We start from the raw sequence: 27,241 nt of genomic DNA on the forward strand, positions 1-27,241 counted from the left end.
ATTTTGTGTATCTTGGTTCAGTATCTACTGTATCTATCTCTATGTCAACATATAAAGATTGATAAGTAGGTAGATAGATATAAGTAGAAAGATAGATAGAGAATAACATAGTTTGGTTTCTTTTTGCTATTTGCAGTGAGATTTTTGAAGGAAACAATTTCTATGCTTACCTTTGTTGGCTATTATTTAAAACCAGAGCTTCATTATCAATGGCTAGGAGTATAAGTTCTGTAGATTTTTATGTGTAGTACTGGCAAGGGATGAAGGCTAAGTTACAACCTGACTACTCTGGTACCTAGTACCAATAGCACCAAACCTGCTATTTGCAGTCAGATTTGGAAACTTATTTTGAATATAACTGTAACTGTGTATTTTATGAGAATGTTCAGAATGTCTACTCTACAAAGATCTAGCTCTCTTTTCCGTAGAGAGGTAAGGGACTATTGGTACAAAATGTCACATATGCCATCAGGCTTTGTTGCTTTTTAGTTCAGTTTTGCACATAGCCAGGCTCCTATTAGTGAGAATAATGAATCTCCTGAAGGGATTACATGCATTCAAACTCACACTATTAGAAATTATAATTATGTAAAATAGGATAATTGATTCCCCATGGAAAAACATGTACAAATCAAATAAAGTGATCAATTCAGGGGATTCACTATTTGCACTAATCTGGACCTAGGTGTAACTTTACTATAAGAGAAGGATCACTGGTTTGGTGAAGATCAGGAAATAATTGCTATATTTTAAAGAAGACATCAATGGACAAGATAATTAAGGTACTTTTATAGTTCTAAATCTATTACCCAATGATTGTAACATTGAGAGAGAGAGAGAGAGAGAGAGAGAGAGAGAGAGAGAGAGAGAGAGAGAGAGAGAGAGAGAGAGAGAGAGAGTGTTAATGGCTTACCACAAATGCCTTGTAAAACTCAGAAAGATTTATGGGTACATGCATTGCACAAAAGAAGTGATCAATAAATTTTTGCTAAATTAATTAAAAAAAACTTTTATGACTTCATGCTGGCATGGCTCTCCTGGAAGAAGTGAGTGTGGGTACATCTCATGGTGCTGAAGCCAACTCTCAGGTGAGGGAATGGGAGGAGAATAGGTCAGATTTATTAGACTATCACTGGCCATCTTCCACTGACCAGTCATAGCTAGCAACCCTGGATAGGAACTCTGACTCTAAATACTACTGCTTCTTGTGTCTCAGAATCACTTTCCTTCCTTACCCATTCCAATATATTTACATACTCACTCTTCTCTTGTGAGCATCAAGCCTTTGGTGAATCTTTCCTGTGAGAGACTGATTTTGACATGAAGAAGTAGAGAAACTAGGAAAGGATAGAAAGTAAGATTGTACAGGTTGTCTAATGTTTCTAGGGCCTGGAATTCAGCCTAGAGCAGTGGTTCCTAATGTTTCTTATTCCATGAACCCCTTTCAACAACAAGAAAAAAATGTGTTCAATCCCCCCAGTAATTTAATATGCCCTCATAAGTATTTTAGATTAATCAGTTAAGTGCTTATAATAACTACAATAATAACTTTTGCTCAAAAAATGCTCCAAATTAAAATTTATATTATGTAATAATTAAAAAATCGAAAAAAAATAACATAAATGGGCAATTATTTACTGCTTAAGGTGCCATTAAAGACTTTTTAGTGTAAATCCCTTAGGAACATCTAAATGGGAGCAACTAGACTAAAGTGGAATTAAACCAACAGAATTAGAGGTTTCACTAGAAGGAACAGGCTTCCCCTTGGCATTCAGAGATCTAACCATGATTTATGTGCCTTCCATAACAGTTCTGACATTATGTCCTCTCTCTTCTCTGATGATCCAAATTGTACCCATTCTTGTAGAGAAGTACCCATGCACTTTCCAGATTTATTCATTCATTCTTCAATTCAGCAAATAGTAACTGATTGGTCAGAGTGGGAGATACAATGATACCATGGATCCTGTCTTCATGGAGTTTATATCAGAGGGAGATAAGCCAAGTACACAAACATTATAGCATAGTCCTCTAGAAGCTGTACTTTTCCCAAAGCCCCAGAATAAAATCAGGACCAAAGTATAATTAAAGTTTGCAGAAGATTTAGAATCTCTACATGGAGGGATTAAATTCAATTCAGCAAGTTATACTGAGTACTAGCTTGCATTGACCAGCCTTCTGCTGAGCCCTGTGGGAGATACAAGAGAAAAGAGGGTGCCAGTCCTCAAGGAGCTCACAATCTAGTTGGGAAGACAAAGTAGGTACACATGTGAGACAACCAGAGAGTAATACGAACCTATAGGCCATCCATCATTGTGTAGTATAGGCCATACTGACTCACAAAGGAGTGGAAAAAATTTAGTTAATAACAGCTCACATTCTCTAAGCAGGGGTGGGGAACCTGTGGCCTTGAAGTCACATGTGGCCCTCTAGGTCCTCAAGTGCAGTCCTTTGACTGAATCCAACCTTCCAAATCCAAATCCAAATCCCATTTGTTCTGTGAAGTTAGGATTCAGCCAAAGGGCCTCACTTGAGGACCTAAAGGGCCACACGTGGCCTCGAAGCCACAGGTTCCCTACCCCTGCCTAAGGTTTACAAAGCACTTTATATACATTATTTCACTTGATCCTCATGACAATTCTTTAAGGTAGTGCTAGTTTTTTCAGGTTTTTTTTGTTGAGGAATTTTTCAGTTGAGGAAACTGAAGTTCAGAGAAGTTCAGGAACTTGCCCTAAGTTGCAGAGCTAGTAAGCAGCAGAGTTTGAACTAGAACCCAGGGTTCCTAAACTTACAGCCAAGCCCTCTTTCTCTTACAGGGAAAGCCTCAGTTCTTACTCTCAGGAAGTGAAAGAGAAACATCCCCGCAGAACAAGGGCTGACCGAAGAGTGAGGAGATGGCTATTTGATACTGACTCAGTGTATGACTCTGGCCGAATTTCTGAGCCTTTCTATGACTGCATTTGTTGTCTATAAAAATGGGGCAATAACATCTGTCCCCTCCCCAGCACAAAGTTATTTAAGGAATAATTAGATGGTGAGGATGGAAACAAGAAGGTATAAAAATGCTCTGAAACAGGCCTGGCACCTAAAGAAAACATCACTGTGGCCCTTCGTTGTTAGTAACAGTAGGAATGTGGCTGTGGGCTATTGGGAGAGCAGTAAAGGAGGAGTCAGAGTGGGGATATTTGGGGCCCAGCGACCCTGTGTGGCCCTCATCCTCAGAACTTCCGCAAGGAATGCACAGGATTCTATGGGACCAAAATGTTGCAAGTGAGAAACTTGGCTCTATGAAGTCCCATGGGATAAAGTTTACAGTCTTAAAAATGTGCAAGAATCCAACTTATTATTAAAGATTCAAATGCTTATTCAACCATCTGGCTGCTTTTGCTACACAAATTGCTAAAATAACCAGTTGAGATGACTTTACCTCCCTCTCTTGTACCATATTAGACGTATCCTCAAAAAACCTGGGTTCTAGCCTAGCTCAGATATTTACTGTGTGACTACAGGCAAGTCCCTTCATCTCTATCCTTCAGCTTCTTCATCTGTAAAATGGAGATAAGACCTCTTGAACTGTCTACCTCCCAAGGCTTTGTGAAGAAAGCACTTTGTATTCTGTAATTATGATGATAATGATTACACATCCATTGTCTTCAGATGGAGCAATCAAGACCACCAAAGTGGGTTGTCATTTGTCCTTCATTCTCTAAGAAGACCATGACAGCAGGGAGACAATGCCATGACTTGCAATTGAATTATCTTCTGATGGAGCAATCAGGACCACCAAAGTGGGTAGGAAGAGAAGGAAGAGGGTAAATGAGGTCTGAGCAGAGTGATTAGAATTAATTGGAATCTGGTCAGAATGTTAGCTCCTTGAGAAAAGAAATTATTTCATTCTTTGTACTCGTAAAGCCAAGTGACTAGTATGGTGCCTGGTAAGTGGCATTTCTTAATGTTAATTGATGAACCCTTTGTCATTGATTACATATTCTAGAAAGGATGTTGAGAAGCTGCAGAGTTGCCAAAGGATGATGAGAGAACTTGAAATCATAGTGTACTAGGATTGGTCAAAGGAACGAGGAACTTTAGCTTGGAGAAGACCTGGAGGGGACATGATGGCTGCCTTTGAGCATCTGAAGAGTTATTTAGGAGTGAGACAACAGGCTTGTCCTCTTGGCACTAGAGGTCAGAATTAGGCATGATGGGTTGAAATCCACATAGAGGCAGATTTAGACTTGATGTAAGGAAAAACTTGCTACCAATTAGAGCTGTCCCAAAGTGGAATCGGTATAGTTGATTCCTCCTTGCTAGAGTTTTTCAAGCAAAGGATATGATGACCACTTCTTGAGGGTATTGTAGAGGGGGTTCTTATTCAGGTACAATTAGACTAGATGGCTTCTAAGATGTCACCTGATTCTGAGTCTAAATATTTTGCGTGTGCCCTCCATACCAGTAAGGCCATTTTTTCTTCTTTTTTATTTTAAATTACACTCTACTCCATCAATTCCCCCCTCCAAGCAGTTGTTCATTCTGTTTTCCTTACCCAGAATATCTTCCCTACTCCATTCTAAGTAGCTAAATGGTATGCCTCTAAGGCCCAGCTCTAGTTCCATTTTTTTCCATGACACTGTCCCTGACTATGCTATCCCATATTGGTTTCTTCCCTTTTTTCTTTCTTTTTTTTTTTTTTTGCCTTTTAGAGGACAATTGGGGTTAAGTAACTTGGCCAAGGTTACACGGCTAGTTTTTTTGTGTGGGTGTTAAGTGTCTGAGGCCAGAACCGAACTCAGGTCCTCCTGACTCCAGGGCCTGTGCTTTACTCACTAAGCCACCTAGCCACCCCGCTTTTTTCATTTCTTAACACAATACCAGGGATATTCTGGAAAGAGGCGATGTTTAAATTGTCATTGTGAACACTTACACCTCAAGACCAGCTACCAGCTACAGATCAAGACTTGATTTGCTGTTTTATTGATTCTCTAAACTGAAGAAGGCAGCTAGGTGATGCAGTGGATGGAGCACTGGGCTTGGAATCAGGAAGACTCATCTTCATGAGTTCAAATCTGGCCTCAGATGCTTACTAGCTGTGTGACAAGTCCCTTAACCTTGTTTGCCTCAGTTTCCTCATCTGTAAAATGAACTGGAGAAGAAAATGGCAAACCACTCTAGTATCTTTGCCAAGAAAACCTCACATGGGATCACCAAGGGTCAGATTTGACTGAAAAATGACTGAACAACAAGAAGACTAAAGAATGATGAAAATGTTAAAAATGCATATTAAACTTAAAACTGTATCTTGCATATATTTTCCCTCTAAGAGCTAGTTTTTAAATATTTCTCAGCTCACACCTACACAATACAGGTTAGGTTTTGTTGTTCCTACTTGGTTTATACAAAATTTTGAATTCTGAGGCACTGGAGAGCTTTTCTCAGCCAACCTACGGTTCAGCGTAGGAATCCTACTATAATATCCTTGGCAAATGCTCTCTAGCACCTGCCTGAGAATTTCTTTTATCTCCATGTCTAACCTGATTCTAAGCTTCTCAAAAGATCTTCTTTCTCTATTTTTGCACATGGCACCCAGGACAAAGATGGACATAGAGGTGATAACTCAAATATTAGTTTTGAATTGAATTTTGTATTGTGCTGCCCTGAGGGACACCAGCCTGGTATTCTGTCCTAAGAAGTCTGAGCCACAAAGAGATGAAGAGACAAGGCCAAGACTGCCTGTTTTGCAGGGTTTTTTTCATGTGCAGCTTCCATATGGGCTATAAAACACATTATCAGTATGCAGGTGACAAGCAGGCAGTTACCATGGAGCTGAGAGGATTGATGAGCAGCTGAGCCCTCAGCGGATTCTGCTGTCGGTACTGAATATCTCCCTCCTCACCTGACTGCCTGGGCACTGAGCACTTCTTCCTGTGGTCATTCTACCAAGTTATTTCCACTTTTTTTTTTTCTGGTCAAAAAAAAAAAAGGAGGAGGGACGGCCAGGTGGCTCAGTGAGTAAGAGCACCGGCTCCAGTGTTGGGACGACCTGGAGATCAAATCCCAGGCTCAGACACTCAGCACCACACCCAGAAATAACTGGCCTTGTAACCTTGAGCAAGTTACTTAACCCCGATTGCTAAAAAAAAAAAAGAAAAAAAAAAAGGAGGAATGCTTCTTTAGTGTCTTCTTAAGAGTCATTTGTCCTGATCTTGTAAATGTTGTAGGCAAATCCCATATAATATAATAGATCTACATACTGACCTCTATGATATAACCAAACCCTCCTCCCACTCCTTTACAGTCTGCCTTCAGAGATCTGTTGGATAAGCTAGATTTTTTTTTCTGACTGATCTCCAGTGGGTTCCACCTCTGACACAAATTGACTACATGGATCTGGGTAGGTCACTTAATCTTTTAGGGTTCTAGGCAACCCTCTAAAACTATTAAATTGCAAAGAAGGCACTGACTTATATTGGCAAAGGGAGTTTCCTCATCTGGGATTTCCCCATGTCAATAAAATCACAGGTCCTGTCCCTATCCTTCATGCTACAAGATAGAATCTGCCTGATGCTCATCTCATTGGTACCCTCTGCCCCTCTTACTGGATTCTTTGACTGGAAGGCCAGGACCATGGGCTCTGGGGCCTTGCCTCCATTTAAAAAGGGAGTGCAGCAGTTTTTGTCCCTATTTCTCCCCCCCCCACTGCTTTTGGATTTCTTTGGAATTCTCCATCATGATCCTTCCGAGTGGCTCCCCTCTTCCCCTCTAACCTTTTTTCAGTATCCTTTTGTATGCCATCTTCTCCCAATAGATTTTAAGCTACTTGAGAGCCAGGACCATCTTTGTTTTTATTTGTATCTGCATTCCATGTGTCTCCCACATAGTAGGTGCTTAATAAATGTTTGTTGACTAAACAACTGACTGATCTTCCTTCCTCCAAGCCCTTTATCAAATAGTAAATGAATAAAATGCAATCAAGTCTTAAATACCCTAAAGGAGCTCTTTCTTTAAAGGAACCTAAAAGTGAACCTTTTTGTAAAGGGAATTACTTGACCTCTATAAGTTTTGTAAGTCTGAATTTTTATATAATGACTTTCTTAAAACAAGTCATTGTATATTTGTATATTTATCCATCCATCCATTCAACAAACATGTACTCAGTGCTCATAATGTGTCAGATAGTATATTATGTTCCAGAGATACAAAGACAAAACTAGACTAGTGCCTACTTTGAAGATGAATGACATATGCAGGGATATTCAAATAAGGTGAGAGAGGGGACTTTTTCACATGATCATTGAACTCTGAAGCTTGAGATCTCTGATTTCTCACAGCAAATCCCCTCCCCACTCTGGGCACCTGGCTTCCATGTTTGTAAAGTAGGATGATGCTATTCAGTATCCATCTAATCTTCTTCACAGAGGTAGGGGGGGTGGGGGGATTAAGAAATAACCAATAATATGTCTGAAAAAAACATGTTTCTACTGTTGTAACTGCCCAAGTATTTCATGACTTGTAGTTAATATTTTTGTGCTAAAGTTTCGAGATTGGATTTAATGACATTCCTAATTGTAGGCAAAGTTCAAGTTATGGGTTCAATTTCCAGAGGACAATTTGGTCATTGGAACATAAAACTAGAGCAGGAAGGGACATTAGAGGTTATTTAGTTCAACCCCTTTGCTTTATGGATGAGGAAACTGAGGCCCAAAGAAGCCTGTAGCTTATTGGGACCATGTTGCTTGACCTTATGGAAAAGGAAAGGAAATACCAGGAAACCACTGGATTCTTGGAAGCTGAGATTCCTGAATACTCCAGTCCCTTGCATTACTACTGTAGTAGGTAGCTGGCAGAAGTTACTTATACCATTGTAATGGAAATGCAAATTTAAAGATCTTCCCTGCCCCTAGGCTAAAGTGCACCTGGAGCCTGGGGTGGGAGGCTTGTTTTTCATTAGATACTTTTTGATTGGCCAGTGGGTCCAGAAGGTTGTTACATTCTCTGAGCCAGGAGAAGGCTATATAAACCCTGATTTGAGGCTTTGTTTTGGGGCTCACTTTGAGAAGTGTTCTGTGATTTGATCTGATGAGACTCTGGGAAGCCATTGTTGAGAGCTCTCCTGGCTTTGAAAAACGCAGATGTTGATTTGGTATGGACGTAATGGTTGGACAGTTTGGAAACCTGTCTATTTGAACTATTTCTCTGTCTTGATAATTCTGTCTGTATACTCTGAAGTTCTGGGTGCTGACCTTTTCCCCCTGAACTAGGTAAACGATACTTATTTGACTGATTAAAGTAAGCTTGTTAACCCATTTTGAGTTGCTTTCCTTTATCAAAGCAGATCCAAGCCACCCTGGGGACACTTGGGGTGCTTGCTGCTACAACCATAGAGAAAAAGCAAACATTTAACCCAGACCACATAAGACCTGTCCCTTCTCCCTACCTTCTGCCCTGGAAAGAGGTGCTAAGTGATTCAGAATTCTCCTGTGTGGCCCCACCTGGCATCAACATGTGCAATAAACCACTTAGCCTTCACTAAAGAAGGAAGGAAGAGAAAGTTACTCCCTTGATATGTTGGACTAGAAGTGAGGAGGCAGAGGTTCTGGAGCTGGCTCTACTATTTATTCTTTGTGCTAACTTAGGGAAATAATTTCTTTTCTCTGAGTTTCAGTTCCCTCATCTCTAATAGGATGAGGTTGGACTGATCTCTAAGGTTGTTCCACTCCTCTCCCCACCCCCAACTCTAAATTCTAACATCTTAGAATCCTATGGTGGGGGCGCTGTTGATGGTTTTGTCTTTGTAATGGTGGGGCAGGAACAAAGTAAAATTGAGAATGAGAGGTGTTTGGTTAGTACTATACCACATTTCTTTTGTTTGCAAGTATTTTTCAAGCACCTACTATCATCTCCAACAACAAATATTTTGCAAGAAAATGGTATAGTAGACCAAATGGAGGACTAAAAGTCAGGAAGTTGTGAATTCAAATTTGACCTCAGACACTTACTAGCTGGGTGACCCTTGGAAAGTCACTTTAATCACTTTGTGCCTCAGTTTTCTCATCTGTAAAAAGGGGATCATAATAACATCTACCTCACAGCATTGTTGTGAGAATCAAATAAGATAATATTTGTAAAGAGTTTTGTGAAACTTAAAGTGCTATAATGCTAGCTAGGCATACCTAGTGTGGTACCTCCCATCTAGTGCTCTGGAGATGAAAGATCTTGGTCCTATAATGGAATGAACCCTCTACTATGAGTCAGACCTTGACACTAGTCCTAATTCTACCAATTCTACCTAATTCTACCCTGTGTGACCTTAAGAAATTCACTTTACCTATGGGCCTTTGTTTCTTCATGCATTAAATGGGGGTAGGGAAGAGCTGGAATAGATGATCTCCAAGACCTTTTTCCAGACTTCTGGGAGCCAAATGGTAGAGGCAGCAGTAAATTGCCTTAACTCTCTCATTCATCTCCAAACAACCATAAAATAGCTTCCCCAAACAAATTCTGGAACAGCAGAACCAGTAAAAACACTGGGTGAAACAATCTTTGGACCCAAGAAACTTAGAAGATCAGCCGGAAAGATTTGTGTCACTTGGGTAAAGGGGAGTGCAGTCCAGGATAGAAAGTGTCCCAGCAAGCCAGCAGCAAGTCCCACTTCAGGAAACCAGCAGAAGATCCTGAGTCCCAGTGTGGTGGAGCAGGCAAACTCCAACACCAGGACTCCCCATGTACCTCAGGACTGTCAGAGGAATGGGAAGACTCCAGTTCTAGAAGGAAAAATAGGATGGAGGGAAATACACATTAACTGTGCACATAAATGGGATGAACTCTCCCATAAAATGGAAGTGGAAAGCAGAGTGGATCAAAAATCCAGAATCCTACAATATGTTGTACAAGAAACACACTTGAAGCAGAGAGACATACAGAATAAAGGTAAGTGGCTGAAGCAGAATCTATTATGCTTTAGCTGAAGTAAGAAAAAAGCAGAGATAGTAAACCTGGGCTCAGACAAAGCAAAAGCAAAAATAGACCTAATTAAAAGAGGTAAGAAGGAAACTACATCTTGCTAAAAGGTACCATAGACAATGAAGTAATGTCAGTGCTAAATGTATGTGTGTCAATTCTTAAAGGTGAAGTTAAGTGAGCTATAGAAAGAGACGGCAAAATTATACTAGTGGGGGACCTCAACTGTCCCCTCTCAGATCTTGATAAATCCAACCAAAAATAAACAAGAAAGAAACTAAGGAGGTGAATAGAATATTAGAAAAGTTAGATATGACAGACCTTTGAAGAAAACTGAATGGAAAGAGAAAGGAATATATCTTTTTCTCAGCAGCATGTAGCACCTACATAAAAACTGACCATATATTAGGGCTACTTAGGTTAATTTACTTATTTAGTGCTATACCAACCAAACTACCAAAAGATTACTTTATAGAGCTAGAAAAAATAACAACAACATCCATCTGGAAGAACAAAAGGTCAAGAATATCAAGGGAAACTGATGGAAAAAAAGTCCAAAGAAGGTGGCCTAGAAATACCACATCTCAAACTCTCTCTCTCTCTCTCTCTCTCTATATATATATATATATATATATATATATATATATCTGTGTGTGTGTGTGTATGTATGTATTTTTTTTGAGGGTAATTGGGGTTAAGTGACTTGCCCAAGGTCACGGCTAGTTTTTGTGTTAAGTGTCAGAGGCCAGATTTGAACTCAGGTCCTCCTGACTCCAGGGCTGGTGCTCTATTCACTGTGCCACCTAGCTGTCCCTCAAACTATATTATAAAGTAATGATCAAAACTACCTGGTCCTAAGAAACAGAATGGTGGATCAGTGGAATAGGTTGGGTAAACAGGGCACAGTAGTAAATGACCAGAGTAATCTGGCATTTGATAAACCCAAAGACCCCAGCCTTTGGGATAAGAACTTACTATTTGAGAAAAACTTCTGGGAGAACTGGAAAACAATAGGGTACAAATTAGGTATAGACCACCATCTCATATCATATGCCAAGACAAGGTTAAAATAGGTGCATGGTTTAGACATAAAGGGTAACACCACAAGCAAACTAGAAGAGCAAGGAATAGTCTACCTGTCAGATCTATGAAGAAGGGAAGAATTCATGACCAAACAAGAGATAGAGATCATAAAAAAATGTAAAATAACAATTTTGGTTATTATATTTGTTTATATTACATTAAAAAGCTCTTGCACAAACAAAACCAATGCAACCAATATTAGAAGGAAAGCAGAAAGCTGGGAAACAATCTTACAGTAAGTGTCTCTGATAAAGGTTTCATTTCTCAAATATATAGAGAACAGAGTAAAATTTATAAGAATAACAAGCCATTCCCCAATTGAGATAAAGAAATCAAAGCTATCCATAGGTATATGAAGAAATGTTCTAAATCACTTTCCATCAGAGAAATACAAATTAAAACAACCCTGAGGTACCACCTCACACCTATCAGATTGACTAATATGCCAAAAAAAGGAAAATGATAAATGTTGGAGAGTGTGTGGGAAAATTGGGACACTAATGCACTCACTGTTGGTGGAGTTATAAACTGATCTAACCATTCTGGAGGGCAATTTGGAACTATGCCCAAAGGGCAAACAAATTACACATACTCTTTTACTCAGCAGTACCACTATTAGGTCTGTATCAAAAAAGAGAGCATAAAAAATGGGAAAAGGACCTATATGTGCAAAAATATTTATAGCAGCCCTTTTTGTGGTGGCAAAATATTGGAAATAGAGGGAATGCCCATCAATAGGGGAATGGTTGAACAAGCTGTAGTATATGGATATAATGGAACACCATTGCGCAATAAGAAATAATGAACAGGTAGATTTCAGAAAAATCTGGATAGATTTGTAAGAAATGATGAAAAGTGAAATGAACAGAACAAGGATACACAGTATCGGTAACATTGTATGATGATCATCTATGAATGACTTAGCTCTTCTCAGCAACACAATGATCCAAGACAAATACAAAGGACTCACAAAGGACAATGTTATCCACATCCAGATAAAGAATCGTTGGACTTCAAATGCAGATCGAAGCCTATTTTCTCACCTACTTTATTCTTTTTTGTGTTTTTTTCTTTTGATCTGTTTCTTTTTTCACAACTATGATTAATATGGAAATATGTTTTACATGATAGCGCATGTATAACCTTTATCAAACTGCCTACCAGTTTTGAAGGAGGGGAGAGGAGGGAGGGAGGAAAGGAGAAAAATTTGGAATTTAAACTCTTGTAAAAATGAATGTTAATATTGTCTTGACATGTCCTTGGGAAAAAATAAAATACTACTAAAAAAAGCAAAACAACAACAGAAAAAGACCTTTTCCAGTTTTAAAGCTTATTAAAGGAAAAGACACATGGTTGAAGCCCTTACTGACTTTTCAGTCTAATTAGAAAAAAATAGGTCTTTGAGTCAATTAAATAATGATGTGTAGCAAAAGAAAAAAGACAACCAGAGTTCATATCCAACCTTGGGGGGTGGGGAGGGGAGGAAATGATGCAGGGCCTTTTATAATGATTTTAGTACCTGAATGTGTACAACAGATCTTAAATTAGAATAAGAGATCAGATACATGATCCAAACTTGGAAAGAATCATAGAAGCTATCTAGTATATGCCTCCATTTTGCAGATAGAAACTGAGTCCTGAGCAGTGAAATCACTTGCCTAAGATCACAGAAATAGCAAATAGCAGAAATAGAATTTGAATTAAGTCCTCTAACACCAAATTCAGTACAAAATGCTACCTCTCCGAGAAAAGAAAAACTGAGACCAAATAGAGAAGGTTTCATGGAGGAGGTGGGTCCTGAAGGATAGGTATCAAATTACATGTTAATCTGATTTATTCACTTTCTGAATTTCTTACAGGCATCCAGAAGCTGATGAAGAGAAGGCCTGATTTGTTGCCAAAGTAGCTTGGGCCCCAGCCACTGGCAATTCTGAACAGCAGCCCAGAATATGGAGAATTAGGTAGTCACTTGAAAGTTTGACTTCCTTGGCTCTGTGCCCCCTGGCATGGGCAGGCACTTGGCTTGAGAGGGTATGACCCACCCAAGTTCCTTATAGTAACATCCCCAGGAGAACTGGAAAAAAGCCTATCTACCCCCTAAATCTCATGGAACCTACTGGTGAAACTATTCCACCCACCCACAGGGAGACAGCACACAGTTACAGAGGAAGAAAAAAGTAGAGAAAAGCAGAAAATTTGGGACATGTTAAACAGAGAGCTATTGGGACCATTTCTAAATCTACCATTAATTTCTGGTGTAACCTAGGAAAGCCACTTCTACTACATAATGAAAAGCAGTAAATTTTAAGTTATAAAAGTCTGAGCTTCTGAATGTGCCATTTGATACACAGGATCATCATTTTAAATCTGAAAGGGACCCTAGAGGGCATCTAATTTGATCTGCCTCATTTTATAGATGAAGAAAATGGACCTTGAAGAAGTTAAATGACTAAACCAAGGTTATACAGATAGTAAGTGGCGGAGCCTTCATATAGTGCAGGGAAGGTTTAATTTTTGCATTTGTTTTCCCTAGCACAGTGCCTTAAACATAGAAGATCCTTTAAGAATTGGAAACTGAAAGGATGGCCATCAATTGAGGAATCACTGAACAAGCTATGGTATATGGTCATGATGGAATATTATTGCTCTGTAAGAAATAACAAAGTGAATGATTTCAGAAAAATCTGGGAAGACTTTTATAAACTGATGCAAAGTGAAATGAGCAGAACTAGAACATTGTACAAAGTAACAGTGATACTGTAATGACAATCAACTGTGAAAGAATCAGCTACTCTGATCAATACAGTGATACATAACAATCTCAAAGGAATCATGATGAAAAATGAATCTACTTCCAGAAAGAGAACTGATGGATTCTGAGTGCAGATTGAAGGATATTTTCTTATGCTTTCTTTATTTTCCTTGTTGGGTCTTTTTTTCCTTTTGTACCATGGCTAATGTGGAAATACATTTTGCATGACTTCCTATATGTAATAGGTGTCCTATTTCTTGACTTCTCGATAGGTGAGAGACAGGTAGAAAAAAGGAGAATTCAGAACTGCAAATAAAATTTTAAAAAATTTAATTTAATGTATTTTTTATAAAGTATCTGAACCCAGGTTAAAAAAGACATCATCATCATCATCATCATCATCATCATCATCATCATCATCATCATCATCATCATCATCATAAATGTTGTTAAAAAAAACTAGATAGCAGTGTGACAGAAATTAAGTTTATATGAACATCTTGTGCCATGCACCAAGATAAGCTCCAAGAGGGTATATAACCTTGATATAAAAGATAATATAAACAAATCAGAGGAGCAAAGAAGAAATGACTTTCCAGATCCATGGACAGGAAAGTGTTGATAACTAAACAAGTAATAGCATCACACAAGATAAAATGTATAAAATTTTTGCACAAACAAATCTAATGGAGTAAAAAGCAGAAGGAAAACATGTAACTGGGAAAAAAAATCTTTGCATCAAATTTCTTTGGTAATGAGCTCATATCCAAGACATAGAAGGAACTAATTAAAATGTATTAATGCCATTAAAATGTAAAATGCCATTCCCCAAAAGACAAATGGTCAAAGGATATGAATAGGCAGTTTTTAAAGGAAAAAATACAAGATATAAAGAACCATGTGAAAAAATGTTGCAAATCACAAATAATTAGAGAAAAGCAAATCAAAGCAATTCTGAAGTTCTGCCTCATACCTATCAGATGGCAAAGATAACAATAAAGGAAAACAATAGTGTTAAAAGGCATGTTAGAAAACATGCACATTGTTGATGGAGTGACTTGGTCTAGTCATTCTGGAAAGAAATTTGGAACTATGCCCCCCCCAAATTACCAAACTATAGGCCCACATCCCCCAAGAAATCAAATAGTGAAAAAAGGTTTATACGGATACAAATATTTATTGCAATTATCTTTGTAGTAGCCCCAAATTGGAAACTAAGAGGATTTCCCCCTTTGGGGAAAGAGTTAAACAAATTGTGGTATATGAGTGTAATGAAATATTATTGTACCACAAAGAATGGTTAAATGGGCAGTTTCAGAGGAAACTGGGAAGATCTATATGAATTGGTGCAGAGCAAAGTGATCACAACTAGGAGAATAACTTATACAATGATAACATTATGGAAAGGAAAAATTTTGAAATACTTTAGAACACTGACCAATGCAATGATAAATCACTAGTTCAAAAGAATGATGATGAAACAGACCATTCACTTCCTCACAGAGAGGTGATGAACTCAACATGCAGAATGAGACATTCTAGGACATGAGCACTGTGGGGATTTGTTTTGCTGGACTATATTGATAGCAGCAATATATTGATTGCTTTATATTTAGTGCTTTAAAAATTATTCATTGAGGGTAGGTAATGGGAAGGTTAATTTTAAAAACTGAACTGAATGTGTAGTTATCAGTATGTTGTATATGGTGTGATTCAAGTTTAAACCAGAGGTCCATGAATAGGATTTTACAAAGAGAATCTTCCTCAGAGCAAATTATTTTACCTGTGGTTGTTTTCTCCCCTCTGTATACAAATATTTGGTGCTTATCCTCACAAAATATCTCTGATATTCTGAGCAAATAATGTCATGCTACAAGAAAAGCAGAAAAAACACTGTCTGATTCTGCTGTTTCCTAGTATCCTCTCTCTTATTAGGCAAACATTTGGAATGGACTAAAGAAAAAAAATCCCCATTGAGTTCTCTAATCCAATCCACTCCCACACAGGGATGGATACCTTTCACGATCTCAAGCCACAAGTGTATTCTCAAGATTTTCCTAATTTATTCTCCCCCACATCCATATCTTTCTAATCATATCTCCTATTTCTCTCCTCTCTCAAAACCTTTTCCTTTCTCCTGGTTCCTTTCTTACTACTTTCAAAAATGCCCAAGTTCCCCCATCCTAAAACATCCCTTCATCAGACTCTCCTATCAATCCCTCATAGTACTGCCTTAAATCTTTCTCACCTCTCTCAGATAAATTCACTGAAAAACTTGTCTACACTTGCTACCTCCCCTTCCTCCTCTCTCATTCTCACTCTTCAGACTTTACAATTCAGCTTCTGACCTTATTACTTAACTGAAAATGCTCTTTCCAAAGTTACCAACATTTTCTCAGTTACCAAATCTGATGGTCTTTCCTCAGTCCTCATCCGACTTTATTTCTGCTGCAATTGACACAATTGACCATCCTTTTCTTTCTACTCCTTCCTCTCTGGATTTTGGTGACACCAGTCTCTTAATTTTCCTCTGACTTGCCTAATGACTCTTTCCCTCTCTCCTTTGTTAACTCAGTCATGCTCCCTAACTATGGATATCCTCCAAAACTCCATTCTAGGCCATCTTTTCTTTTCTCTCTACATGCTTTCTCTTGATGACTTCATCAACTCTATCTTCAGATGAATTACGGATCTATTTATTTCCAGTTTCTTCCCTGAACTTCAATTTTACATCAACAACTGCCTGTTGGACATTTTAAACTGGATGTCCCAGAAAAATCTGGCATGTAGCATGTCCAATGGTAGCCATCTCTAGGGTGGGGTAGGGGTAGGGTAAGGAAGGAAAAAAAAAAGAAAAAAGTTACATGGCAATTTGCTTGTATATTTAAAAAGGATACTAAGTTGTACATAGTAGATTTGCAGTACATGTGCAATCATCTTTTTTATTGTTATGGAAATGCTTGTTTTATTCCATAAATTAAAAAGAAAGAAAAAAAGAAACGGGCATTAAACTTTATGAGACAATACTTGCAGGCACATATGGACTGAAAAAAACATGTTACTATTGTCTATGTTTTGTTACATTTTTATTTATTTTGTTAAATATTTGTCAGTTACATTTTAATCTAGTTTGGGCAGCACTCACTCTGAAGGGTTGTAGATCACATTGTGTTCAACACCTCTGTTAACTCAAAGGATGTCAGAATTCTCAAAACAATTCTCAGGTATAGACCTAAATTCAGATCCTGACTCTAACAAATACTTGCATTGTGACTCTAAGCAAAGTAACTAAACATCTCAGTGCCTCCAGCAACTCTCTCAGACTATAAATGAAAGAGCAGGTGGGATCATCTAGGGTTATTTATACTAATAAAATCACAAATCTAGTCCAATCCCCCATGTTATACACATATCAACTAATTGAGTATGGTAACTCTAAACAGTTAATAATCATAGACTTAGAAGAAATAAAAGAAAAATCAAGCATTTAAAAAAAAGCTTAGAAGATAGGACTTGCAGTAGTTGTGTAGGAAGAAATGTCAATATAATAATAGGAATAACATATTCCTAATAATAGGAATAACATAACAGTTATATAGTGCTTACTCTGTGCCGGACACCGTGCTAAAGGCTTTACAATTATTATTTCATTTGATCATCACAAGAACCTTGAGAGGTAGGTGCTCAAATCTGAGTTCAAATCCTACCTCAGAAACTTACTAGGGGTATGATACTGGGCAGTTTACCCCTATTTGTCTCAATATCTTCATCTGTAAAATGGGGATAATAATAGCACCTACTTCCCAGGGTTGTTGTAAAGAGAAAATAAGATAATTGTAAAGAGCTTAGCACTGTGCATATCACAGAGTAAGTGCTATACAAATGTTAACTAGTAGTAGCAATAACAGTCATGTAAAGATGGCTCCTTAGAATGGAGGTAGTCTGGAAGCCATTCCCAGTTCTCCCTCTGACTTATTTCATGACCATGCTAAGGCATTTAACTTCTTGAAATACCTATCTCTCCCTTATCTGACCAAAAAGTAGAATCATCCTGAGTCACTTCACCAGGATTCTGTATAGACCATTTCCTGACTTTGTATAAGGTATTCTGCATATATTTTAGCTGCCTTTATTACCTAAGTAAAGCTCAGTCCAGAAGGGTCTCCACGGTCTGCAACAAGTTCCATGCATTTATATTATTCAGAACAAAAGAATGATAAAATCTCAAATACCAAAACACCTTTGTGGTGAGGACTAGGGCACATCGGTAGGGTTATCAGTCTGCATTTTGTAGTCAGAGGGTCCAGAGTTCAAATACTACTTCTGCCACTTATTATTCATGTTACCTTGGGCAATTTACTTAACTCCACTTGTGCCTCAATTTCCTCTCATGTAAAATGAGGGAATGAGATTGGATAACTTCAGAGGTCTCTTCTAAGCTCTAAATCTCTGATCCTACAGTATGATCTCAGTTGAGAAGAGTAATCCAAGTCAAAAACCTATTCTCACTTGCAAGAGTTTGATGCAATTCCAACTTCTCCTTGCTCAAATTCCTGTTGTTTTTTGGCTGAATGCCAAAAACTAGTTCAAAGCAATGAAGATTTCCGATAAGAAACCTCAAGGCTGGGTTCAGTAAGCCTGGATGACAGACTGTTCCCTCACTGGACAATATTGATGGAGTCAACAACATCTGTGGACTAGAATCACAAGTTTCATTTCCCTTGAAATGCCCAAAGGCTGAAAAATGGAGAGGGCATATTTTTAGGGAATTGGTTTGGCTGAACACCAAATTATGTCATCATAAGGAGTCACTAAATAGATTCGGCATTAATCTTTACATTATTTCAGAGCAGTCCACTAACCCATACCATTGTCCCCAAGTAACATGAAAGCTCCAGGCTAACTGATTTGCCCATCACAGCTGGAGACAAACCCAATGGCAGAATTAATTCAGTAAATATATTCTGAGCACTTTATCTGTGTTCGGTTCTGTAATCAATACTGCTGCGAATAGCAAACATGGATAAGACACAGATTCTGCCTTAAAGGAACTAAGATGGGGTTCACAAGTATTAGAAGCCCCCCTCTGAGAATCCCCTTCTCATTTCCATGCCTTCCCCTTGAAAATTGTACCTGAAATGACAAATATTTTACTTGCCAACTCCTTTCTTGGGCTTTCCATGCCTAATCAAAGGATGTGAGAGTCAGAAGGGACCTTTAAGTTCATTAGTAATGAGTCCTGTCAGGGCTGAGTGACTTGTTGAGCAATAGGATCATTTGTTTTAGGGTTTTGGGGGGTGGAAGTGGGGGGGGGGGGGAATCAGCACTTCTGGGAACAATGTTATTTACAGCCCAGGATGCTTGGGGAACTGTCCTCTCCTGAAAATACTCCTAGACTATAACAATGGACAACAAGGGATGATTTCCCATTTCTGCATGGTGTTATTTCTATAGCCTGGACCTGAGGTTGATAGGTTTCAATCAGGTTGGAAAAAAATATATTCTCTGAAGAAAGAAAAGAGTTAGGGCATCTGACACTTTTAAAATGTGAACCCAGAGGGTACCACTTCTGAGTGGACCTATAGGACACAGAGAAGCAGGGAAAATGTTGGAATGGCTAATTTAATTTGAACCACGTAAGAGAATAACAACAAGCTGAGCTTAGAGGAGGTAACCAGCATTATACAGAGTCCTCTTTTTCTGTTTCTTGTAAAGGGACATTCATATTCATTGGTGTTTGTCAAGTTCATAACAATAAAAAGGAAATTAAGAAATAAAAAGCAAATGGACCCCTAGCTGTTCAAAGAGACAGAAAGAATGCAGAGCAGGGAATTAGGAGACCTAAATTCCAAGCTCTGCTCTTTGGCTCTGTAGCTCTATAACCTTGGAGAATTATCTGTCTAGGCCTCAGGTTTTTTTTGTCTGTAGAATGGAAATGATGATACCTCTCCTGTCTACTTTTTCAGAGGATGGTGGAAGTATAAATAAGATAGGAAATAAAACAGCTTTGAAAAACACATATTTCTTCAGTAGCTCATCTCCCTAGGTTCCTCCCCCCTCATCACCTCTGAGCATTATCAATACTATCCACTTGACACTTATATTCCTGTCTTATAAAATTAATTTTTTAAAAGTTTTATTGATCCCTTTCATTTTCAAGTTATTTTCCAACATATCTATCATCCTCAAACTGAATTTTACCTTATAGCAAGGAAAAATAGATAAGCAGCCTTGACAACATCTCCCACCTCTATAGAGAGGAGAGAAGTATTTCATCATCCATTCTCCTGAGCCAAGACTGGTCATTAGAATCCACCAAAGCTTAGCTGCCTTTCTGTGTTGTTTTGCTTTACATTTTTAGAGTTATTATATATCATCATTCTCCTAGTTTAACTTATTTCACTCTGAATCAGTTAGTCATACAAGTATCCTTGTGTTTCCATGACTTCCTCAGTTTGATTATTTCTTACAGTATTTCATTATGTAGTCGTACCATGATTGATTCAAATGATCCCTGACTGATGGGTTCCCACTTTGTTTTTTTTTCTTACTTTTTCACATGTAGAAGTGATGTCTGTAGACTAAAAGGGCAAGGATTGTCTTATTTCTCTTTGTGACCCTCTCTCTCCCTAGTACAGGACCCTGCATAAAGTAGGTTCTCAATAAAGACAAGTTAAATGAAAAAATGAAGCACATTATATGCATGTTCTTAATAATATTAGCTCACTTTTATAGGGTACTTTATATACAGGACCCTGTCTCATTCTCATAACCATCCTGTGAGGTCAGTTTTACAAGTATTAGTGTTAGTACCCTGATTTTACATAGGAACAGAGTGAGGTGCCAGTGGGTTGAGTGACTTGTCCAAAATCACACAAATGGCAGAGAAAGGACTTGAACTCAGGTCCTCTGAGTACAAATCAAGTGCTTTTTCTATTATCTCACACTGAATATTTCCCAGAAGAACTTCCCATAGAGGAAGGGGCTCCTGTTAAATGGTATAGACACATTTCCATGGAAATGTTTGCATTGGAGTCTGCATCCTGAGATAGGATTTCCAAAGGCAAGAATATTGTATAATCCAGGCCAGGAAAAGAAACTCAGTCTACCTGTCAGGAAAATAAACAAAATAAAATGCAATGGAAGAGGACCACAGTTTAAGGTGATTTTCTTTCTTCCCATGGTCTTATTTCAAAAGATAGCATGACACAGGGCTTTTGACTGGTCATTTTCTGTCTCAGTAACCTACAAGATCTCCTCATTACCTACTGCGCTGGACTACATAACAAAGACTTACAGCCTGACAACTATGTTCTTACTCCACAGTTTGGCATTCAAGGCCCACATAACTGGGCTCTATCCATCCTATCCAATAGTATTTCCCACTATTTTCCAACTCTTCCCCATCCATCCCTTCATTCAGGTCAGGTTGGCCTGTTCATTGCCTGCCCCCCCCCCATTATTTCCCCATGGCATGCCATGTTCAATTCTAATTTAGCAGCTTTATTTATGCTATTACTCTCCACCCTCCTCCCACCCCCACACACTTGTAATTATCTCCTTTTCTATGCCTGAGAAAATCCTTCTCATCTTCCAAGTTCAGGATCAAGTCCTCTTACACAATCCTTTCCCTGGCTCCTGAGGCTCACTCTCAACCTTGCCTCCTCTGAACTGCCCCAGCACTTAGGGCTGGCCCTGTAGTTAAGTACTTAATTTTCCTATAACAGATGTTAACCTTGTGTCTTGTAACCTAGAGTAGAAATTATTTGAAGGTAAAGGATTCCATTTATTTACTTCTAAATCCCACACAGGCACCACCAGAGAGAAAAAGGCAGAGACCCCTAGTCATCAAAAAGTTCTTGTTATTGGCTAGTTTCTTTTCTGATGCCAGCAGTGACTTAAAATCCAGCACAAAAAATCCCATCCCTTCCTTCTTTGCAGAGGCAGGGGAAGATAGGTGTGGAACATTGTATATACTGTTAGGCCCAGCAGATTTGTTGGTGAGCTCTACTGAATTGCTTTTTTTTTTCCTTTCTTTTATATTCTTTGTTATAAGGGATAGCTTACTGGGTGTAGGAAGGAAGATACATTTGGAAATGAAAGTGATATACAAACAAAAGCTATCTATAAAAATTAAATTTTTTTTGGAGGGGGGAAGGCAAGGCAATTGGGGTTAAGTGACTTGCCCAAGGTCACACAGCTAGTTAAGTGTCTAGTGTCTGAGGCCGCATTTGAACTCAGGTCCTCCAGACTTCAGGGCTGGTGTTCTGTTCACTGCACCACCTAGCTGCCCTTATAAATTAGTTTTTAAAAGGAATCGAAATGCCTCCCTGTCACTGATGAAGGAAAGAAGGAAACAAGCATTTATTAAGTACTTACTATATGCCAGGCAATGTGCTAAGTGTTTCACATTTATTATCTCATTTGGTTCTTACAACCCTAGAAGATAGGTGCTATTATGGTTCTCATTTTACAGTGGAGGAAACTGAGGCAGGCAGAGGTTAAGTGACTTGTCCAAGATCACAGAGTCATTACATGTCTGTAATGTGTAAATGTAAAATGTAAATTTGAACTCAGTTCTTCCTAACTCCTAACTAGAACCCAGTGTTCTATCTTCTGTGCCATCTAGCTACCTCTGAATTCCTGTTTGGGTTGAGTGTGGATTGAGAGGGGATAATGCACTTTCTTTCTCTCTGTCTCTCTCTCTCTCTTCTTAGACAACTAGACCGATCAGAAAAATTTGAAAAAAGTAGAAATAACCTTTAATTCAGGAGGGTTTCTGAAAGCACCAGCCCTTTGCAGAGTTATGGTAAAAGAAACCTAGTCAGTTATCTGGGCTCCTGGGGGACATCTCTAATGACCAGGAAGAGAGTTGATATTGAAAAAAGAATCTTCTACCCCAGTATCTCTTGATCCCCATGAAGGACTGGCTCTACAGCTGACTTTCTCCAAGTCATGTTAGGGCATACTAGGGCTGGGGGTCAAGGCCAGTGGTAATGTGCAGATAAGAAAGAGTGAATAGGACAAAAGCAGCATGGTATCATGGAATGTGCAATTCATTTAGATCTGGTTTCAAATTATGACACTGCTCTTCAGTACTTATATAAATATAGGCAGGTTACTTTGTTTCTCCGGTTCCTAGTTCCCTCATCTGTTAAATAAAGACATTGTATCAGATAACCTCTAAGGTCCCTCCCAATTTTAAATCTTATGATCATTCCAGGGCTCCCACCAGCATAACCAGATCTAAGTCTGGTTGTGCTCACTTATTAGAAAGGTTGTGGATGGGATTCAAACTTTGGGCAAGGTTGAATTGGAAAATCTTTGAGGTTGCTTCCAACTCAAATATTCTGTGAATTTTCACTTGGTACTGACTCATTCAATCAATCAACCAGGATTTACTAAGTTCCTGATATGTTTCAAGCTCTGGGCTAGCAATTCTGGGAAGACAATGGACTAGGATAAGCTTATTTTTATTCAGCTTATATAACTTCAGGTTAAAGAAACTTTTAGTTGAGGAGATGACATTTTATATATGTGTACATGTATATATAAAATAAAAAGACATGAATATGTCAGATCTATGGATAAGGGAAGAATTTAGGAACCAAACAAGATATAGAGAGAATTACAGAATGTAAAATGGATACTTTTTATTATATAAAATTAAAAAGGTTTTGAACAAACAAAATCAATGTAACCAAAATTAGAAGAAAAGTAAAAGACTGGGGAAAAAAATGTTTTACAGCAAGTGTCTCTGAAAAGGACTCACTTCTCAAATATATAGAGAACTTTCAATTTTATAAGAATACAAGTCATTCTCCAATTGATAAATGGTAAAAGGACACAAACAGGCAGTTTTCAGACAAAGAAATAAAAGTTATCTATAATCACATGAAAAAATGGTCTAAATCACTATTGGTTGGAGAAATACTCACATCAGGGTATATATAGCCTTCTCCTGGGTCAGAGAATGTCACAACCCTCTTGACCCTCTGCCCAATCACAAAATAATAAGGTGTGGGCATTCCTGAAAAACAAGCCTCCCACCACAGGCTACATGTGACCACATTCAGCCTATTAGGGGGCAGAATATATTTTCAAATCAGGGAAGGTTCTCAGAGTCACTTATGCCTATCAAGGGGCCTAGGGACAGGGAAGATCTTCAGATTCCCATTTCTATAACACTGTCAAATAGATAATCCTAAAGCAGTGATCTGACTGTGTCATTGGCTTGCTTAAGAAGTTTCCATAGCTCCCCATTGCCTTTAGAATGAAATCCAGACTCCTCTGTTTGACATTTAATTCACAATCTGATCATAGTCCCAGGGTTCTTAGTCTCTTTTGTGTCACAGACCCTTTAAAAGTCTAGTGAAGCCTACAGACCCTTTTTCAGAATAATGATTTTAGATGCATAAAGCTAAATATATAGAATTACAAAGGAAACTAATGAAACATGATTGTAAGTAAAAAGTATTTTTTTTCCCATCCAAGTTCACTGACTCCTGAGATCTACCTATGGACCCCTTGGAGGTTCTTTGGAGTCCAGGCTAATAAGCTCTGCTCTAGCCTATTTTTCTAGGCTGATAACACATTACTCCCCATCCTAAACTCTATACATACTCCAACTAAACTGTCTTTTTTGCTGTTCTGAATATAAATTTCATATTTTAATGTCATGCTTTTGTCCAGGCTGCCCCTGCCCTGACCCCTTGTTCTCCTGCTTCTACCTCTTGGAATCCTTAGTCCCCTTCAAGGTTGAAATGCCACTTCCTTCAGGAAGCCTTTCCTGACTTCCCTCAGTACATTACAATGCATTCATTTTTCCACATTTCTATACTTAACTACAAACTTACTCTATTCTCCACCATTTTAAATGAGTAAAATGTAAGATCCCCGAAGGCAGGAAAAGTCCTGTATTTCTACCCCAAGAAGCTAACACAGTACCAACACACAGTAGGTACTTAATAAGTGCTTATTGATGTAGGTGCCATGTAAATGATACATCCCCTTCCTGTGCTAAAGAGAAATCACATGACCAATAGATTCAGAGCTCAAAGGGGACTTCCAGGACACACTCTTCCAACCCCTCCATCTTACAGATGTTCAGAACTCTGGGTTTGTTTTTTAATTATTGTAACCTCTCCTCTCAGATAGAATTTATACACCAGCTCACACTACCTTCAACTCTCCTTCTCTAGAAGAAAAAATGCTCTTACCTGCAGACATGAGGCATGTGAATTCCAATCAGCTGGGTCCCATTTGCCTTTATTTATTTTTAATATTGCATTTCTACTATGCCTAGGTCTTTACAGCTGCCACAGATGGTTGGTTACCTGTCCAGTTAGTCATAAGCAATACATATGTATCCCTATCCTGGAAACACACACACACACACACACACACACACACACACACACACACCCCACAAGCTATCTTCCATGCTAATTAGATGTCATGGGTGTCACTCTCCTCCCACGGGAAATAGAAACAACCCTGACTAAACAAGGCCTGACCAGGGAGACCAATGGATCACCATGAACTGCAGAGCTGGCAGCTACCACTTCCCATGCCTGATGGCTTTGGTGCTATTTGAGAAGGGTTAGGCTTCCTTCTGGAGCCTGCTTCTAGTCACAAGGGTTGTTTATTATTTTGGGTTTTGTCCAGCACATCTCCACACACCCCACAGAGTTCACTTGCAGCTTAGATGCTGGACTATATGACAAGGCATTGAAGATAGAGCTCCCCAAGAAGAGAGTACTCCCAGAGTGAACTCCAGAGGGCCAGGAAACTAGAGATTCTAAGTCATCCTGACAATAGTCATCGTCATTCAATTTAATAAACATTCACCAAGAATCAGCTCTGGGTAGGGCACTCAGAAACCAAACATAAAAAGATGAAAAATGACTCAGTGTCTGTCTATCCTTAAGGAGCTGCTGGCAGGAATACAAGCTATACCCAAATAAGGAGGATACAAAACAGAATGTGATAAGGGCAAAGGAGATATCCAGAGTACTCTGCGAAGACCTGACATGGGAGAGAGCACTTTCAGCTGGAGGGGGTGAGTCAGGGAAGGCTTCATGGAGGACCTGGGCTTTAAAGGAAGAAGAAGAGGATTTCAGCAGGGGGAGATGTAGAAACAAGGGCATTCCAAGCATGAGCAGCGACCTGTGAACATGCATGGAGGCAGAGAGGGCAGGATGAGATCAGGGAACAAACCAGTCTGGGCTAGAACATAGCTATGGTTTGGCTGGAACGTGGGGTTTGGGGAGTACAAACAAAGACTGGAAAGAGAGGTCAGGGCCTTAAATGCCAGGCTGAGGAGGTTTCAGAACCCTTACCATTTACAAAGGACTTGCATATCTGAGCCTTGTAGCAGCCCTGGTGAGGTAGACAGGGCAGGGGTATTATTCCCACTTCACAGATGAAGAAATGATATGCCAAGTCACACAGTTAGTAACTGGCAGAGCTGAGAATGGGAACTCCTTAAGGTCAGAGAAAGCATTTTTGCCTTTTTCCCCTGCATCCATGGTACTTAGCACAGTGCCCAGGATATAGTAAGTTTCCTGGCAAGGATTCAAATCCATGTCCTCAAACTCTGCGTTCAATGCCTTTTCCACTACCTTCTACTCCATTCTCAGAATCTCACTGTTCTTGTGACTGAACAATGTATTCATTGGCCTGGGACTTGGCCAGGCTACTACTTCTTTCTCAAAAAAGCCAGTGTAGACAAAGGAACACTGGTGTTGGCTCATGGCCATTTGCTATATGATTTTGAATATACAATAGTTTAGCCTCTCTGAGCCTCACTGATAACATATATTTGTGAGTTAGTAAAAAACAAACAACCATTTATTAAGCACCTACTGTGTGGCAGGCATTGGCAATCAAATTGATCAATCAAAAATGTTTCTTAAGCACCTACTATGTGCCAGGTAGTATGCTATGAACTAGGTATTCAAATCAATCAATAAATGCTTATTAAGCATCTATTACGTGCCAGGCATCGTGCTAAGCACTGAGGATAAAAAGAAAGTTGAAAGACCATCCCTGTCCTCAAGAAGCTCACAGTCTAAGGGGGGAGATGACACAAACAAGCTATATACATTGGAAATAATCAACCCAAATGTAATGCGAATGTAAATTTTAAAGATCTTCCCTGCCCCTAGGCTAAAGTGCACCAGAAGCCTGGGGAGGGAGGCTTGTTTTTCAGTAGATACTTTTTGATTGGCCAGTGGGTCAATAAGGTTGTTACATTCTCTGAGCCAGGAGAAGGCTATATAAGCCCTGATGTGTAGCTTTGTTTTGGGACTCACTTTGAGAAGTGTTCTGTGATTTGATCTGAATTCTGGGAAGCCGTTGTTGAGAGTCCCCCGGCTTTGAAAAACCCAGAATGTGGAAACCCAGATGTTGACTGGGTATGGATGTAATGGTTGGACAGTTTGGAAATCT

At 38.9% G+C, this 27,241-nt stretch overlaps 2 protein-coding genes across 6 annotated transcripts in view; both read right to left on the bottom strand.

Annotated features, from left to right (window-relative positions):
• Window positions 1–9,723, bottom strand: part of PLEKHB2 (pleckstrin homology domain containing B2) — a 457,251-nt gene extending 447,528 nt beyond the window's left edge. Inside the window, exon 1 of the mRNA XM_069063365.1 lies at window positions 9,711–9,723. The gene's annotated coding sequence lies outside the window, so the exon portion shown is untranslated. The remainder of the gene's footprint in view (window positions 1–9,710) is intronic.
• Window positions 1–27,241, bottom strand: part of ARHGEF4 (Rho guanine nucleotide exchange factor 4) — a 533,634-nt gene that overhangs the window by 266,369 nt on the left and 240,024 nt on the right. The gene's annotated exons all lie outside the window — the stretch shown is intronic.

This window comes from Petaurus breviceps, unplaced genomic scaffold, assembly GCF_028583685.1.
Source record: "Petaurus breviceps papuanus isolate PSGF00001 unplaced genomic scaffold, PetGlider_PUasm1.0 90556, whole genome shotgun sequence".
Lineage (NCBI taxonomy): Eukaryota > Metazoa > Chordata > Mammalia > Diprotodontia > Petauridae > Petaurus > Petaurus breviceps.